Raw genomic sequence first — 16,457 nt, 5'->3', positions numbered from 1 at the left:
GAGGGAACACTGATTACAGCACAAAACAACATTAAGATTCTGCTCTATTACAGTTTCTATGATACTCACACAAATGCCACTTAGAAATGCACAGAATCGAGTTTATTTAGCCCAGTTCCCAGAGGAATGCCCAGCTGACTTTCAGTTTTCATTAACATTCCTTGTGTCAAGTAGTTACACAAATACTAGCACACATCAATGAAAGATTCAACCTCAATTGAGGAATCATATAACAGCGGACAGCTATTGGGAAAACCATGAGCTTCACCCATAGGGCTACATTGACTTAGAAATGCGACGATATTGTAGTAAAAGACAGGGGAGGAGGGGGCTACCAAGGGTGTAATATTTAAAGAGAAAGTAAACTGCCACGGCGTTGAAAAAAAAGAAAGTAGGCCAGAAAACGATGAGTTGCTTTGGGGAGTCTCTCCTCTGAGTGCCCACGCTAGAAGCAGAATTATGAATTCATGTTTTTCTTGGTGATGTTAACGTACAGACCGTTCTACATGGAGCACGAAGGTGGTGAAAGTCTTGATTGGATTTGCAACTTTTCAGGATTTCTTACATGCATGATAGACAGGGTTGGGTAGGGTTACTTTAACTTGATTACTTTCAATTACTTTTGGATTACTCCAATACCAAATATGCTAATAAAAGACAAAAGAAACTAAATATGAATAAAATTACTAAATTTTGTGCAGGAATACATGGAACGGCAAAAATGATGTTGGCAAGCTGTTTGGATTTATTTTCATTTTGTTTCTGTCGCATTTTAATTTAGTTTTGCCGGAGATCAAAGAGATCAAAGCCAGGAAAGAAAGCTTACCATGTGTTGTGAGTCATAATTTTATTCATATTTAGTTTCTTTTGTCTTTTGTTAGCATATTTTGTATTGGAGTAATCCAAAAGTAATTGAAAGTACATCAAGTTAAAGTAACCCTACCCAACCCTGATGATAGACTGACAGCAGTTTAAATTATAAACCCCACCCCACCTTTTTTCTTTTTCTTTTTTTTCTAGAATTGTTTTTATTAACATTAGAAAATTACTTCATTTCGAAGGGTTTATTGTCATAGGTACAGTAAAGAACCATGTGTCCATGCACAATGAAATTTGCTGTCCACACAGTTGCCAGCCTAAAATTAGAAACTAAGACACTATATACATCCATCCATCCATCCATTATCTGCACTGCTTATCCTCAGTAGGGTCGCAGGGGTGCTGGAGCCCATCCCAGCCATCCTCGGGCAGTGGGCAGGGGACACTCTGAACTGGGCACACAGGGACAGACAGTTCGCTCGTTTATTCACACCTAGGGACAATTTGGACCGGCCAATTGACCTGACATGCATGTTTTTGGAATGTGGGAGAAAACCGAAGTGCCCGGAGGAAACCCACGCAAGCACGGGGAGAACATGCAAACTCGACACAGGTGGTTCGATCTCATGACCTCAGAACTGTGCCGCACACGCGCTAACCACTGTGCTGCCATGCTGCCCCAACTATATACAGGTATACATGAAATAATATTGTGAATATTAAAAGATAAAAATATAAGATTAAATCAAAACAAAAGGGAGTCGACAGGGAAGATAAAAACCCAAACAAATCTTGACATCCCAGAACCGTTTCCAACAACACAATAGCCAATTCCAATCCAAAAAAACAAAAACACAAATAATAACCTGTAAAAATTAAAAATACCAGAAACAGTTCTGTGAAAACTCTAAACCAGGTGTCTTAAACTAAATATCTTGATGGCCGGTGGTGCTTGCCTTTGGGTAAGTTCATACAATATCATACAGCAGATTGCATTTGGCCCTCAGGCTTTATTTTTGATTCCTCTGCTACAGTGTACTACATTCAAGTACAGACGCTCCCCTACTTACGACCATTCGACTTACGTAAAACGGTAGATACGAACATTTTTTTTTCGGGATGGCGAAAAATATCTGAACATTGCTGTAAGTTAGATTTTGTATTATGTGCACCACACCTTTTTCCGAATGCAGGACATTACTGTAGTGCTTCTTCCCGCCACAACCGGCATGTGGCGCTGTGAGTGGTCACCCAGCATCCACCCGGAAGAAAAAAAATCTGCTTCCTCTTCCAAGTTCGTGTGTAAACACTCTATACTGTCTATGTCTATACTATCTCCAGCGGGTTAAGAACTTTGAAATTTTTATTGTTTAATATCTCGTGCATTCATTCAATATGGTTGGTATAAAGTGTAAAGAAACCGAGCCATTTCTTTTAAAACAAAAGTGGAATAAGAAAGCTTGATGCCGTTGAAACAATGGTTGTAAGACTTTTTTTCAGTCACTTTGGACCACGGAGGAGGACCTCTTGAAGCGCATCTTCCAAAAGTAAGTTAAACTCAACTTTTCTTTATAAAGAATCTCATTCTATTAAATGTTTATTTTTTAGTACAAAACAATACAGGTTACTTATACAAGCCTTAAACATACTAATATAAACCTTAAACATACAAAATATAGCACTGAAGCAACTTACAAACAAATTCAATTTTCAAACGATTGTACGGAATCATGTTCGTAAGTAGGGCAGTAGGGCCCTTTTTCCAGTATTTCCCCCCAAAAAAACGTTCAATAAATTAATAATGAAAATGTAAATTTTCACCCCATTAGCTATTTCAGTTTTAGGCGTAAGTAAATGGCCTTCTGGTGAGAGTATTCATTTCTACATACATACATTTAAAAACCCTGTCTCAATATCAAAAACAACATGGGTTTGGGTCTTGTTATTTACATTTTGAACAGGTGGAAGGAAAAGTCGAGTCAGATTTATGAAGATTTTTATTGATTTTGACTGTTAATATCAGTTTGATACAAACATTCCTTCCATCTTGGTTTAGCATTTGTTTTTTTTCTGTTCTTAAAATAACCAAAACCAAAGAGAAAGAGAAACAGGAAGCATTTTAGGATGCTAAACATTCTTTTCATGCAGTTGTCTCCAGAGTTGGTGTTGTTGCCATTCTGCCCTAGTTGCTTTTTAGGTGTGTGTGTGTGTGTGTGTGACTTACTGTAGGTGAGCGAAGAAAATTGCTAACCATTTCTCTTGCACATTTTGCACGGTAATGTCTCACTTGGGCTCCCTCGCTCATGATTCCTCATTTTCCAGCCACTGCCTTTTAATAAGAAGTCCGCCCAGCGAAAATGGACAACCAGTGGATTAACAGCCCGACTGGTGGCCTGTTAGAGCTTGAAGTCTCTTCTTTTAGAGACTCCTTGTGAATTTGCAGCCTCCTACTTCCTTGGTTTCACTTTGAATTATGCATAAAACACATTGGTAGAGCAAAAACAAGGAGAGTGCAATCTTTAAAAATGTTGAATTTAACAAATGTTGAAAACTTGGAACGGGGACATAGCTTTGCAATCTGGAGGAGACCAAAACAAATGCATGATTGCGATAGCATGAGAAAGTGCAGGCTAAAACAGCACACTCAAGTGATTTTTGAATCGTCTACAAGCTGTCACATAGCAGATGCGTGACGGCCACAATAAGGAAAAACATTGCGGGGATGGCTAGTTTGAGAACAAAAGTCATACTGTCAGGACCAGAACGGAGACAGGACCCACTTGCGTTACGTTTCTCTCAGTTTTATTGGAAGAGAGGAAAGGGTTGCACCTACCGGTGATCACTGGTCGCGGGAAGCAGGTCGCTCTGAACGCGAAAGTGGGACTTCTGTGGCGAGCGATGGCGGTGTCGGTAACGGAATAAACAGGTCAGTAGCTGGGACAGGAGAGCAAAAAACGTGGCCGGGATCGGAAACAAGTCGAAAGCCAGGAGAGGAGAGTAGACGTGGTCAGGATCAAAAAACGGGTCGAAAACAGACGGGAGCAAAAAAAGGTGGGAGTCTGGGTCGAAAAAGCTTGCCTAGAGTACACCGAGGTTTGCAGACGGACTGACAACAGGTGACAGATACATGTGGGTTTAAATAGTGACAGGGAGCCAATCAGAGTCTGAGGCATTGGGCGTCAGAGGAGCGGGCACAGGTACATCACATCGGTAATCATGACACAGTAAGGAAAAACATTGTGGAGATAGCTAGTTTGAGGACAAAAGTCATACCTCTGGATACAAAATCACAAACGTGAAAAGAAAACTGTTATGTGCTGTCAAAACAAAGTCTATTTTGTTAAAGTCAAGATTTTCCAAGAGTTTTTACCTCCTCCCCAATACTTATTCTTAATACCCTCCTGAGTCTGTTTCAGCACATTTCTACTATAGGCAGAATAAGGGAGTAGCAAGGCATTTGAGAACATCCACCAGGGACTCGAGCAGCTGAAGCAGCAATTTTGCAACTACCTTTGTGAACCAGCACAAGAAGCAATTAAAAAAGAGCGACTGCAACTCTGGCCCATCAGACTCTTCTTTCAAATTAAAAGGACAGAGAGCAGAAGGACGCTGCTGCTTGCGGCCACTCGCTGGGATAATCTCTCGGATGTGTGAAACCTCTCGCCAATAACTCTCACGAAAACACTGGGCAAGTGAAGAAACGTGGCTGAGTAAACACAGCGACCTCCTTCCTATGGCAGAAATGATGAAAGGATGCTATGAATTCATAGCTGCTCCCTGAGGAAGACCATTGGTTTCCATTTAATGATGTTATTAGGGCAGCTAGAAGTACAGGCCTTTTGCCAATTATAGTGGCCATGTGACTATTAGTATACATGGTATGCCCATGTTATATTCCAAAAACATCCTTATGAACCTAGTTTTGGAGAAACTTTGTTTGAAGTCCATTCTATGAAACAATTCATAGCAGTGGAGTGAATCACTCCTTTATTTGAGAAAAAATTGGACATATACAAAATAATTTGGAAGCCATTTTTACATTTTATTAACACGACAAGTGTCACGGTTGCCATGGCGCCCAATTGGCCTCGCCCGTGTGGCGCCAGCTGTGGCTCGTTGACATATTGGCTTACGGTCTATTTAAGCTCAGTGCTCTCACTCTTCATTTGTCAGTCCGTCAACGAACCTCTGCCCCGCAAGACGTGGGTTTTGACTCGGTACTGTTTCCTGTTGGTATTTCCTGTCCGGTATTCTTCCCGTTTATTTTGTTCTGTTTAGTATCGGTTTCCAGTTTCGATCCTGTCTAGTTTGTCCTGTTTAAGTTCGATATCCTGTTTTGATATGAATCCTGTCTGTCCCGTCCTGTCCGGTATCGACCCTATCTGTCCGACATCTGCTCGGGCAATTGGTATCGATCTCGTCGGCTTCTGGCTTCCTATCATTCCACGCCAGACTGCTACCTAACGTGCATGACTCCCCATTTCCCGTAAAATAAAAGGCTTGTGTGAGAAACGTCACGCATTTGGGTCCTGATCCTGTTCCGCTTCATGACAGTAAGTACAGAAATTCCTTGCTACTTCACGCTTCGGGTAACGATGGTCCTCTGCTTTGCACAATTTTTAATTGAATTGCATTTTCTTCAATGTCATTGATATTAACGTATCGTTCGTTTTGTTCAGCAGACAGAAAATGCTATCCTGGGAGTAGGTTCGAAGGGGCTTTGTGTGTTGGGTGGGGGGGACTGTTTGTGTGCAGGACTGTGATTGGCTAGTGCATGCTGTCAGTCAAACAGCGGAGCGAGCGCACAAGCCAAAGCAAACTGGGAAGCATGGCGACAGCTAATAGTTAAAGTGGCTCGTTATATCAAAAAGAAATTATGAATTAAATTGGACTCTAGGGAGTATCAGAAGAGCGCGAAGAAGTGGTTATCACCAGCTGGTGCTCCGTGGATTGTTATCGGGTCCGGGAAGCGACTGACTCACTGTCGTGGGAGACAATAGCGAGGCTGCAGGTCCTGCCCATTGTTACGGCTAGGCTAACAAATCTCTTGATCAACCCCTGCCGAGACTGTATCTCACCAACACCAGATCCATTATTCATGAAACGAATGACAGAGAGCTTCAACTCATGGTAAACTGCTACATTCGGGACAGTAATTATCGCAGAGACCTGGCTTACTTAAGGATACCCAATACTGATATGCAGCTAGCCAGCTGCTTCTTAATTGCTTTCTTACATTAAAAGGATAAGCCCTCCAATTTACTTTTGTATAATTACTATAAAGACCAGTCATTCAGCCGCGATTTTGTGTTTTTATATGTAGATCTATTATTGCTATTTTGTTACTGATGTATACTCTCAGTCTGTAAGGACATCATCTTGAAATAATTTTGACCTTTGGAGGCTTTTATGAATGTGCAAGGATTTTCAGGATTTTGACTTTAAACGGGAGGTTCTGCTCCCCATTAACTGCGATAACCGAGGGATTACTGTATTAGTTATTGAATAGGTATAAATTGTATTTCAGCGACAGAGATTGTTTGGAATTTTTTTTTTCATTTGTTTTCATAAATAAGATGCATTTTTTTTAGAATGAATGGAATAATGAAAGTTAATGGAGCCTGGAATTTATTTGAGCCTATACAATTTGGATATGAATGTTTTCACAGCACGTAATTTTAATAATAAAGCTACATCGGCAGGAGCGTGATTAAGTCTCCGGGAAATGCAGAGGAGGGCGACTTTATGCTTAGTCGTCCTCCTAGGCGGCAGTGGCTCAGGAGGTAGAGAGCTTGTCTTGGGATCAAGAGATCGCAGGTTCGATTCCTGGCTCCTCAGTGTTATATGTCGAAGTGTCCTTGGGTAAGACACTGAACCCCTAATACCCCCAATAAGCAGGTTAGCGCCTTACATGGCTGCACAGCCGCTATTGGGAAATGTGAAGCACACTACTGTATAAATGCAGATCATTTCATTTCATTTCATTACGTGCATACCGAGTGTGTCATGATTACCGATGTGAATCACCTTTGCCCGCTCATTTGGCGCCAATCGCTGCGGGCTCTGATTGGCTCTCTGTCCCGACTTAAACCCACTTCTGTCGACCCCCCTGTTGTCAGTCCGTCTGCGAACCTCTGTTTATACAAGGCAAGCCGTTTTTGCTCCCGTTTGTCCCTGGCTAAGACCTGTTTTGATCCCGACCACGTCTGATCTCTTGTCCCGACTCACGACCCGTTTCTTGGTCCCGACCACGTCTGCTCTCCTGTCCCGGCAATTGACCGTTTTTTCTGTCCCTGACACCGCCATCTCTCGCAACGGAAGATCCACTCCCGTATTCGGATCACGATCCGATTGCGAGAGCGACTTGCTTTCCGCGTCTAGCGAGCACCGGATTGCTGTCCTTCCTCTCTCTATCTCAATAAACTTGTGAAAAACGTTACACAATTTGGGTCTACCCTTTGTTCTGGACGTGACAGAGTAGGGTAGGGCACACATTGCTCACCAGGTATAGAGGTTCTCGCTGGTGGGATCAAGGGGGGTTATGAAAAAGGGTCTCAACAGAACAATTTCAGTTTTCATATTGAAAGCAAAATTGATGTATTCTTGTGTATCGGTTTGTGTCACAAGTTTCCAGAAAATTTCTTATTCCTGTGCATTTTTTATTAATTTATTTTATTCTCATTAGAGTCGATTGGGTAAACGCTGCCTCGAGCTAAATGATGGCAAAATATTGTGCTTGTACACAATTTTCCATCATGTTGATAACTTTTCCAAATGTAATAAAGTATTTTTTGTCATCATTACCGATGTGAATCACCTGTGCCCGCTCATTTGGTGCCAACCGCCGCGGGCTCTGATTGGCTTCCTGTCCCTATTTAATCCGAGTCCTGTCACTCCCCTGTTGTCAGTCCGTCTGTGAACCTCTGTTGATACAAGGCAGGCCTTTTTTTAACCTTGACTCCCGCCTGTCCTGTTTTTGCTCCCGGTTGTCTCCGGCTATGACCTGTTTTGATCCCGACCACGTATGCTCCCCAGTCCCGGCTAACGACCCATGTTTGATCCCGACTACGTCTACTCTCCTATCCTGGCTTACGACTCGTTTCTGACCCCAACCACGTTTTTGAAACCGCCATCGCTCACTACGGAAGATCCACTTCCGTACTCGGATCACAATCCGAGTGCGAGAGCGACTTGCTTCCCGCGTCCAGCGAACACCGGATCGTGGGCACAGCCCTTCCTCTTTCTTTTGATAAAACTTGTGGTAAACGTCACTCAATTGGGTTCTGACTACGTTCTGGTTGTGACATTTGTAGCACGTAAGACATACAGTCGTATGGACACCCTTGCCTGACAGTGTCTCCAGCATTTTTTTTCACAATACAGACATACAAGGGAAACGCGATGAGCGGAAATTGCTGTTGTAGAGATGAGAGGATTGTCTGTGGCAAGGTGATTTGTTTTTCAGATCCAGGAAGGCTTCAGGGCGGTGTGATTATGAAATAGCAAAAAAGTGAAGGTGATTTACATCCTTCCTGTTCACATTTTTTAATATGCACTTCTCAAGGTCAAACAGAGGCCATGGTTGGATAAGGAAGAAAAGAAAAATCCATTCAATGAGAATGTTTTTAAATATGACTAATAATAAGTGTATGTGTGTTTGATTTATCAATGTAATTGTATTAAGCAGTTGTCTTCTCAAATGAACTTATTAGCTCTGTTGTAATGCCTCAGGCAGTTTGGACTGCTGCTACTTCATTACCCAACAAGCCTTTACATTATTCATTTTGCATTTGATACCCGGTTACTAACATACATATCAATGCTTCTGCATCGTTTATACAAGATTCTAGTCTCGAGGCTGCATAGATTTTGAGCTCCAACTCAAAATCACATGCATTTTTTGTGTAATTCTTAACAGGCACACCGACAAACAAGATAGATAGATAGATAGATAGATAGATAGATAGATAGATAGATAGATAGATAGATAGATAGATAGATAGATACTTTATTCATCCCCGCAGGGAAATTCACATTTCCAGCAGCATCCCTTCGCTGAGAACAATACAATAAAAAAGCAAAAGGAATACAATATACAAATACGTGTGTTGTGTGTTGTATAGAGTATTTAAATAGTGCTACATAAAATACACACTGCAATAAAAGTACGGTAATATGCAATGTAGGGGGTGTGGTTTAATGTGGGCCTTTACTCCGCAAGGGTGGAGTTAAAGAGCCTCATGGCATGAGGAAGAAAATATCTCTTCAGTCTCTCCGTGGTACAAGACAGTGACAGCAGTCTGTCGCTGAAGCTGCTCTTCTGTCTGGATATAATGCTGTGTAGTGGATGTGATGAATTGTCCATGATTGACCGCAGCTTTTTCAGTGCCCGTCTCTCAGCTACTGTTGTCAGGCTGTCGAGCTCTGTGCCCACAACAGAGCTCGCTTTCCTCGCCAGTTTATTGAGACGAGAGGCATCCTTCCTGACGCTGCCTCCCCAACACACTGCTGCATAGAAGAGGGCAAGTGTGCAAACCAACTGTATATTTATGAGTGACACATATAAAATTAGAACTTTTGAAGCTGCAGAAACAAGGACATGTGTTTGTCTTGGGAAGCCTAAAGGCTGAGCACTTTTGTAGAGGAGCCAAATGCTAATGAATAATATAATACGGTCTTGGCAGCGAACAGGCACCAGGCCAGAAAGTTGCTTCATTATGGAATTGTCAAGTAGCAAAAGCAGTGGTGTCAACAACTGGTCCTCGGGAGTAATTGTCGTGCCTGTTTTCACACGGGTAGGTGGAATAGTAACAGCAAAGTCTCATTATGACAGGCCTAATGTCAAATTAGATTTATTTACTAATTAGACTGTCATGAACCGGAACAGGATCGGGAACCAAATGCGTGATGTTTCTCACAAGAGCTTTTATTTTACGGGAGATGGGGAGTCATGCACCTTAGGTGTGGAAAGACAGGAAGCCAGAAACCGACGAGATTGATACCAATTGCCCGAGCAGATATCGGACGGATGGGGTCGATACCGGCCAGGACAGGACAGACAGGATTGATATTGAAACAGGATATTGAAATTAAACAGGACAAACTACACGGGAACAAAAACTGGAGAGAATAATAAACAGGACAAAAATAGACGGGAACAAAACTAGAAACCGATATTAAACAGGACAAAATAAATGGGAATAATACCGGACGGGAAATACCAACAGGAAACAGGACCGAGTCAGAACCCACGTCTTGGGGGGCAGAGGTTTGTTTACAGACTGACAAAGGAGGAGTGAGAGCCCGTTCTAAAAAGATCCAGTAATAGGGGAAATTAGTTAAAAAGAAACCTTTATCTTTATTTTTACAATTTTTATACAATAAAATACTCTATTCTACATTGAAATCAAAGAAAAAACAATTTTCATCAGTTTATGCATTTGTTTAACAAATAAAAGTACTGTACAAGCTTTTTTTTGACGAATAACTACACTACTGTCAAATCATAGGTTTAATCCTCAATATGAACAGCTTCAAATTGTGAAGATTACCACCATCCGACCAGGACCTAATTAAAAGAAGCTAAAACAAAACCTAAAGAAAGAGACGCTTGCGATTAGCAAGAAATATGAAGAAGGCACAAGAGGAACTACCCTTGATAAGTTGCATGGTCATAAAAAAAAACCTACCACAACTATTACAAAAGACAAGAAAGCAATGAAAGCAAAGGGACGTTTAAACATCAGTTCAATTTTTAATTGGTTATTGCCATCTCATCCCCCAGTCTGCATCCACTTGCTAACTCCACTGTACCAGCTTAAGTCACAACACACTAAAGGTAAATAAAATATTTTTTTTCTTTTGCATCTATCTATTTATTTATAATGTAATTTAATCATATACACATATATTACATGTAAGTTGTGCTTAATATGTATTTTTTTGTTATTTCAATGTGAAGAGTAGTGAGGGTTCACTGTAGTGTCACAGGGCAGCGAGTATACTTAAGTTAGTTTCCAACTTTGATTTCTCTGACATATTGATGAAAGAACAGATGAATAGCAGTTGCACCTTGAAATACTATACTACGGTCAACAAAGACATCATTGATACCATTGCGAGTTTCTGGTCACTTTTTGTAATCTCTAATAGTAATGTACATATTTTCCAAATCTCTAAAGGAAATTTATCATGAACTCAGAATTCCTGTCGCAATAAAAACGCTGCCTGACATAATTAAATATACTTAAAGAAGTGACTAAAAAAATTACTGTTGCAACTATACAGACGCTGCCCGACTTACGAACAAGGTTTCAGACGATCGTTCGTAAGTTGAATTTCTTCGTAAGTTGCTTCAGCGCTATAGTTTGTATGTTTAAGGTTTATACTGTATAATTATGTTTAAGGCTTGTATAAGTAACCTGTATTGTCCTCCTCCGTGGTAAAAAGTGGCCTAAAAAAAGCACCCTGACTATTTTCTCAACCGCATCAAGCTTTCTTATTCCACTTTTCAAACAGCTCACCTTTCCTTTACACTTTACACCAACCAAATTCAATGGATGCACGAGATATTAAACATTAAAAATGTAAAAGTTCTTGGGGTGCTGGAGATACAGTACCTGTAGCACTGTTTATTCACATACGAACTAGAAAGAGGAAGCTGATTTTTTTTCTTCCGGTCGGGTGCTTGGTGACGGGATGTTTTTGACATCCCGAAATTTTTTTCGTATCTGCCGTTTTACGTAAGTCGAATGGTCGTAAGTATGGGAGCGTCATTACAGTAAATAGAGTTTAATGAACCATGCATATGCGCTTCAAATAATCTTATCAAAAAGACCAAGAAAATGCTATAAAACACATTAATTTTTCCAAAGATTGCCAGTAGAAGTGTCGGATATCTGGGGATAATCTTAGCCTAGTTGTTAGCCTAGTCTGGAGCAGATTAGCTGTAAAGAGTAAATCACTATGATAACTGACCCAAACTTAATTTAACCGGCTTCACTTGCGGCTATATATACTTAGTTTGAGTTATATTGCGTCCTTGTCTGCGCTCTGTGACAAAGACAGCACAAATACTTTTCTTTAATACTTAGCATTTTGCTTTCACCATAAACATGGCATTGGGCATTTTTCTGTTGACTATTCTGTCACTGGCACACTGGCTACGGAGTCTGGTCATATGGCACATTGTAGACGACAAACGTAAAGTCTCTCAAGTGTCATGATTCCTTTCATCAACCCAGATGTGTTCAAGGGGAAAGACCATAAAAACAGGCATGGCTATGTATAGCCCTCAAGGACCAGGGTTCCCTAGGAGTATCAAATGCTTCCATTCCCAAAATCTGAATCAGAGAAGCCCAAAGTCATTGGAGTTTAGTATTAATTGAGATCTTTCTTTTCCTAATCATTATGCAGCGCACGCTAGCGGACATCTGTCACATTTGAGGTTAAAACAAAGAGATTGAAAAGGACATGGGCGTGATTTACATGTAAAATATTAACTGAGGATCAAGATCATCCATCTTACAAGAATCCAAATCTCAAGATGACCCAAAGGACCTTCATTAAGTTTTCAATCGAGGCCTTGACATAACGGTTTTCTTGTCCTAGATTATACTTGACAAAGGGTTAAAGGGAATCTCTTTCTCTCATGCATGTGTACTTTGTACTTTGCAATTACTGGTTTTTGTCGCATATTGATTGCAAAAATTCCCTGTGCTCAATACTAATCACCAGCCAAGACAAGAGAAGACCAGTGTTTCCTCTAAGCTGCGCGCGTGCGCACTGCTCGCACATTCTCAGCGCACAAGAAAATCTAGCCAGTGCACAAAAATGAGGGCTCGAAATTACTAATTAAGAAACGACTTAAGTCAAAGTTACAGTGCATGAAGGTAAAAATACACGGGTTCCCCTGACTTTGTGTCCTAAATGCGGTATTTTGAAGTCGAGTCGAAGTAGAACGAAGTTGAGTAAAGTTAGTAAAGTTCATCAAGAACCGGCTTCTTCAGCTGGGCTCACTAAAAGAAACCGGCTCTTTCGGGTCCTAAACGGCTCTTCAGGTTGTTTTTGCTTCTTTAATCCCAACATGACCAAATATTATGTAAAATTATGCACAAAATGACCTAAAAGAAGGGGGGAATAGAACAAAAAAGAAAAAAATACCAAAATGAAAAAGTAGTGAAAAGCTGAGAAAAAAAGAAACAAAAGGAAGAGAAAAAAAGAAGGAAAATTTCATAAAAAAGCCAGAAAAAAAGAAAAGAAAGAAACGCAGGAAAAAAGTAAATAGAGAACAAAAACAAAAAAGTAACAGCTCGGAAAAAATAAACACAATGAGACTTTTTTAAAGGAATTTTTAAAAAAGTAGAAAAAAAAACATGGAAAAAAGAAGAAAAACTTTGTGTTGCATTCAAATAATTTCCAATTATATCAACTGAATCTTGTTGCCAACATTGTACTTCCACTAAGAATGTGATTAAGTACAGTTCTGTATCTTACAACTGACTAAATAAGCCCCTAAAAGTGTTAATATTTTGCGACAAAATATATCAGGAAATAAAAAGAAATGGATATCTTGTGAAATAATTGTAAGAATAAACGGCGTTTGTAGGCCGTACAACCTTTGCAATATTACATAAGTCAATTCATTCAAAAGAGAAAAATAATTTTGCTTTGCCGGAAACTCAGCAAAATGTAAGTTGATGTCAAGTTTTGGACATGTTTGATAATTAATTATCTTGCCACACTTGGGATTATGGTTGCTCACTGTTGTTTCAAGCGTTGCTCACCGACTTTGTGTGAACGCTCAGACCCGTGGAAAATTAGAGGGAACGTTGGAGAGGACCGATGTTGGCATTTCTTTCGTCGTGCACGTGTGTGTAAGAGATATTGCTTTTAAAATGAAAATAAACGTGCCTCCCATTGCCGAAGAATCAAGGGTCTCAGATTTAAAACAGAGCCACTTTCATAATCTCACCTTCAATTTAGAATATTTGGTTTGGCTAAGTCGGAAGCAATTTAGAATCACAGATTTGGCGTCGAGCGCCTTTGCAGCTTAGCTTGAGTTGCAAGTTCACCTCTCCATATAGTTTTCTGTGATTGATGACTCCAAGTTGCCCTCTGCTTGCCTTTGCTTCACACGATCCTAACTGGTTTTACACTTGTCAGAGCAAGAAAGCGCTTTGCCCTACTTTTCCAAGATCTACCGTCCCTTTAATCAGTGTTGGTGCTGCAAAACATTTCACTCGCTGTTTGAACACTTAGCTGTGCTGTATTATTCAATGCAGCTTTATGTTCTAGTTATATGTAATGAGAAGTACGCCAGATGCTTTATGCTCAAAGAAAGACACAGGATATGACATATCTGTCACAAGGTCTATTTAATAATACTTATTTCCTAATCCCAGTTTTGGGCCTGGAATAAATGCACGTATCTGTCAAGAACCGGAACAGGATCAGGACCCAAATGTGTGGTGTTTCTCACACAAGCTTTTATTTTACGGAAAATGTGGAGTCATGCACGTTAGGCAGAGACCGACGAGATCGATACCAATTGCATGAGCAGATATCGGACGGATGGGGTCGATACCGAACAGGACGAGACAGACAGGTAGAGATATTGAAACAAGATATTGATATCGTATAGGACAAACTAGACGGGAACAAAAACTGGAGAGAATATTAAACAGGACAAAAATAAACGGGAACAATACCGGACAGGAAATGCCAACAGGAAACAGGACCGAGTCAAAACCCACGACTTGCGGGGCAGAGGTTCATTGACGGACCGACAAACAAAGAGTGAGAGTACTGAGCTTAAATAGACGGAAAGCCAATCTGTCAATGAGCCGCAGCTGCAGCCACACGGGTGGGGCCAATTGGGCACCATGGCAACAGTGGCAATATCCTTAACTGTACATGTATTCAATCTCAAATGTGTGGTGCGTCGTTCTAGGCGTCCTTAAAAAGTTGAAAGTAGAACATTTTCTCAAATATTGATGAGTTCAAAGAACACCTATTAAAAATTCTACCGTGCCTATCTGCATTTATCTTACTTTTAGCAAATTATATGGGTGAAGGGTGGTGGGGTGTAGGGTAACTTTATCCTGGTGAAAGTAAGAAGAGTTCTATTTTAATATAGTCCAAACGCCAAACCAAGACCCCAAGAAAGATAAATCAAGAGTTTATTTGCGTCTAAGAAATGCAGGTACTTCCTCTCCTTCTGAAAACTCATTTGCATAAGACCAGGCAGGTTTCAGGGAAGGAAGGAATACCATAGACCATATATTTAATCCAGACTGTACCCTAAAATATGTTTTAGAATTACAGGTAAAATCAAATTAGTGACCTACTCGACTTACGTCCACCCATACTTATGGCCAGCAGACACTATTTTTTTCCCATGGATACTCATTTTTTTAATTCAATGTCTGCCACTACTGCAAGTAGTAGCACGGCAGAGCGTATGACTAATTTGGCAGCCAGCCGGCACAGCAGTGTACCACTTGTACAATAACTAGATATCTTCTCGGCAGCATGATGTGCCATTGTAATAGATTACTGACCGATTGGTTGGAACCTATCCCAGTTCAGTCAAATGTTACTTGTATCCCATTTTTTAGCTAAAAACTTCCCTCGTTTTTAAGTTTCTCGAGGATTTGTGTGAGCCCGATTATGTTCTTGGCTTAGCCAATTGTTGTTTCCTAAATTCTATGTTGATGATGATGTCTGTGTATTGTCTGTTGATGCCCTTGCAACATCCATTGCAGCCTGGTCTTCCTCGAAGGGGGATTACCTCATGTGTGGCCTCTTCTCAAGGTTTATTTTTTAATTTCAGGAAAGACTGACAAACTTGTTGCCATTTGCACTAAACAGTAACCAAGAAGAAAGTACGTGACCTATTGTGTTTTTGTTCATTACAATGTGAAAAAACATGAATGTTGACATTTTACTGATGCTATTTATCAACACAGAACCTTTTATTTTCATGAGATTTATTTGCCAGTTGCCACTTTGATGGCATCTACTAAGCATGGGACCGATAACATAAAACTCTGGACGGGTGTATAATAAAGTCATTGGAAAGAGCGGCTTGGCAAAGTGCTGATGGAATGCAAATGACAGAACATTTGTGAAGTGCTGGCGATGCACATTATAGAAGTGGAAGGAATTTTGTATCATCTACACCGTCATAGCAATTATTTGTTTTTATTATCCTTTTTATACAAACCAGTGTGTGTATGTAATGCAGATTAGAGGCTGTTACTAGCTCTAAAAAGATGTTATAGAAACTCAAATGGGAAAACTAAAACAAGGGGACTTTAGGGGGGAAACCTGTGTTGCTATTATATACATATACTCTATATACTCTGTATTCTTTGCTTAGTTTTTTTATTTCCTTTTTTTGAAAGCTTAGCAGTAAAATTTGTGTTGTGAATTATGAAAACGAAGACGGTCTAAAATGAAGCAGTGTCATGTTTACTGATGTGACTCGGCTGTGCCCGCTCTTTGGCGCCAACTGCCGCCGGTTCTGATTGGCTCCTGTCAGTAATTGAACCCAGTCCTGTCTGTCCCCTTCTGTCAATCCGTCTACAAACCTCGGTGAGTACTAGGCAAGCCTTTTTCGACCCTGACTCCCAACT

This window comes from Urocampus carinirostris, chromosome 3, assembly GCF_059441175.1.
Source record: "Urocampus carinirostris isolate Australia breed hairy pipefish chromosome 3, RoL_Ucar_1.0, whole genome shotgun sequence".
In the NCBI taxonomy this organism is placed as follows: Eukaryota; Metazoa; Chordata; class Actinopteri; order Syngnathiformes; family Syngnathidae; genus Urocampus; species Urocampus carinirostris.
The sequence above is the reverse complement of the archived record's forward strand: the minus strand, read 5'-3'. Positions refer to the sequence as shown.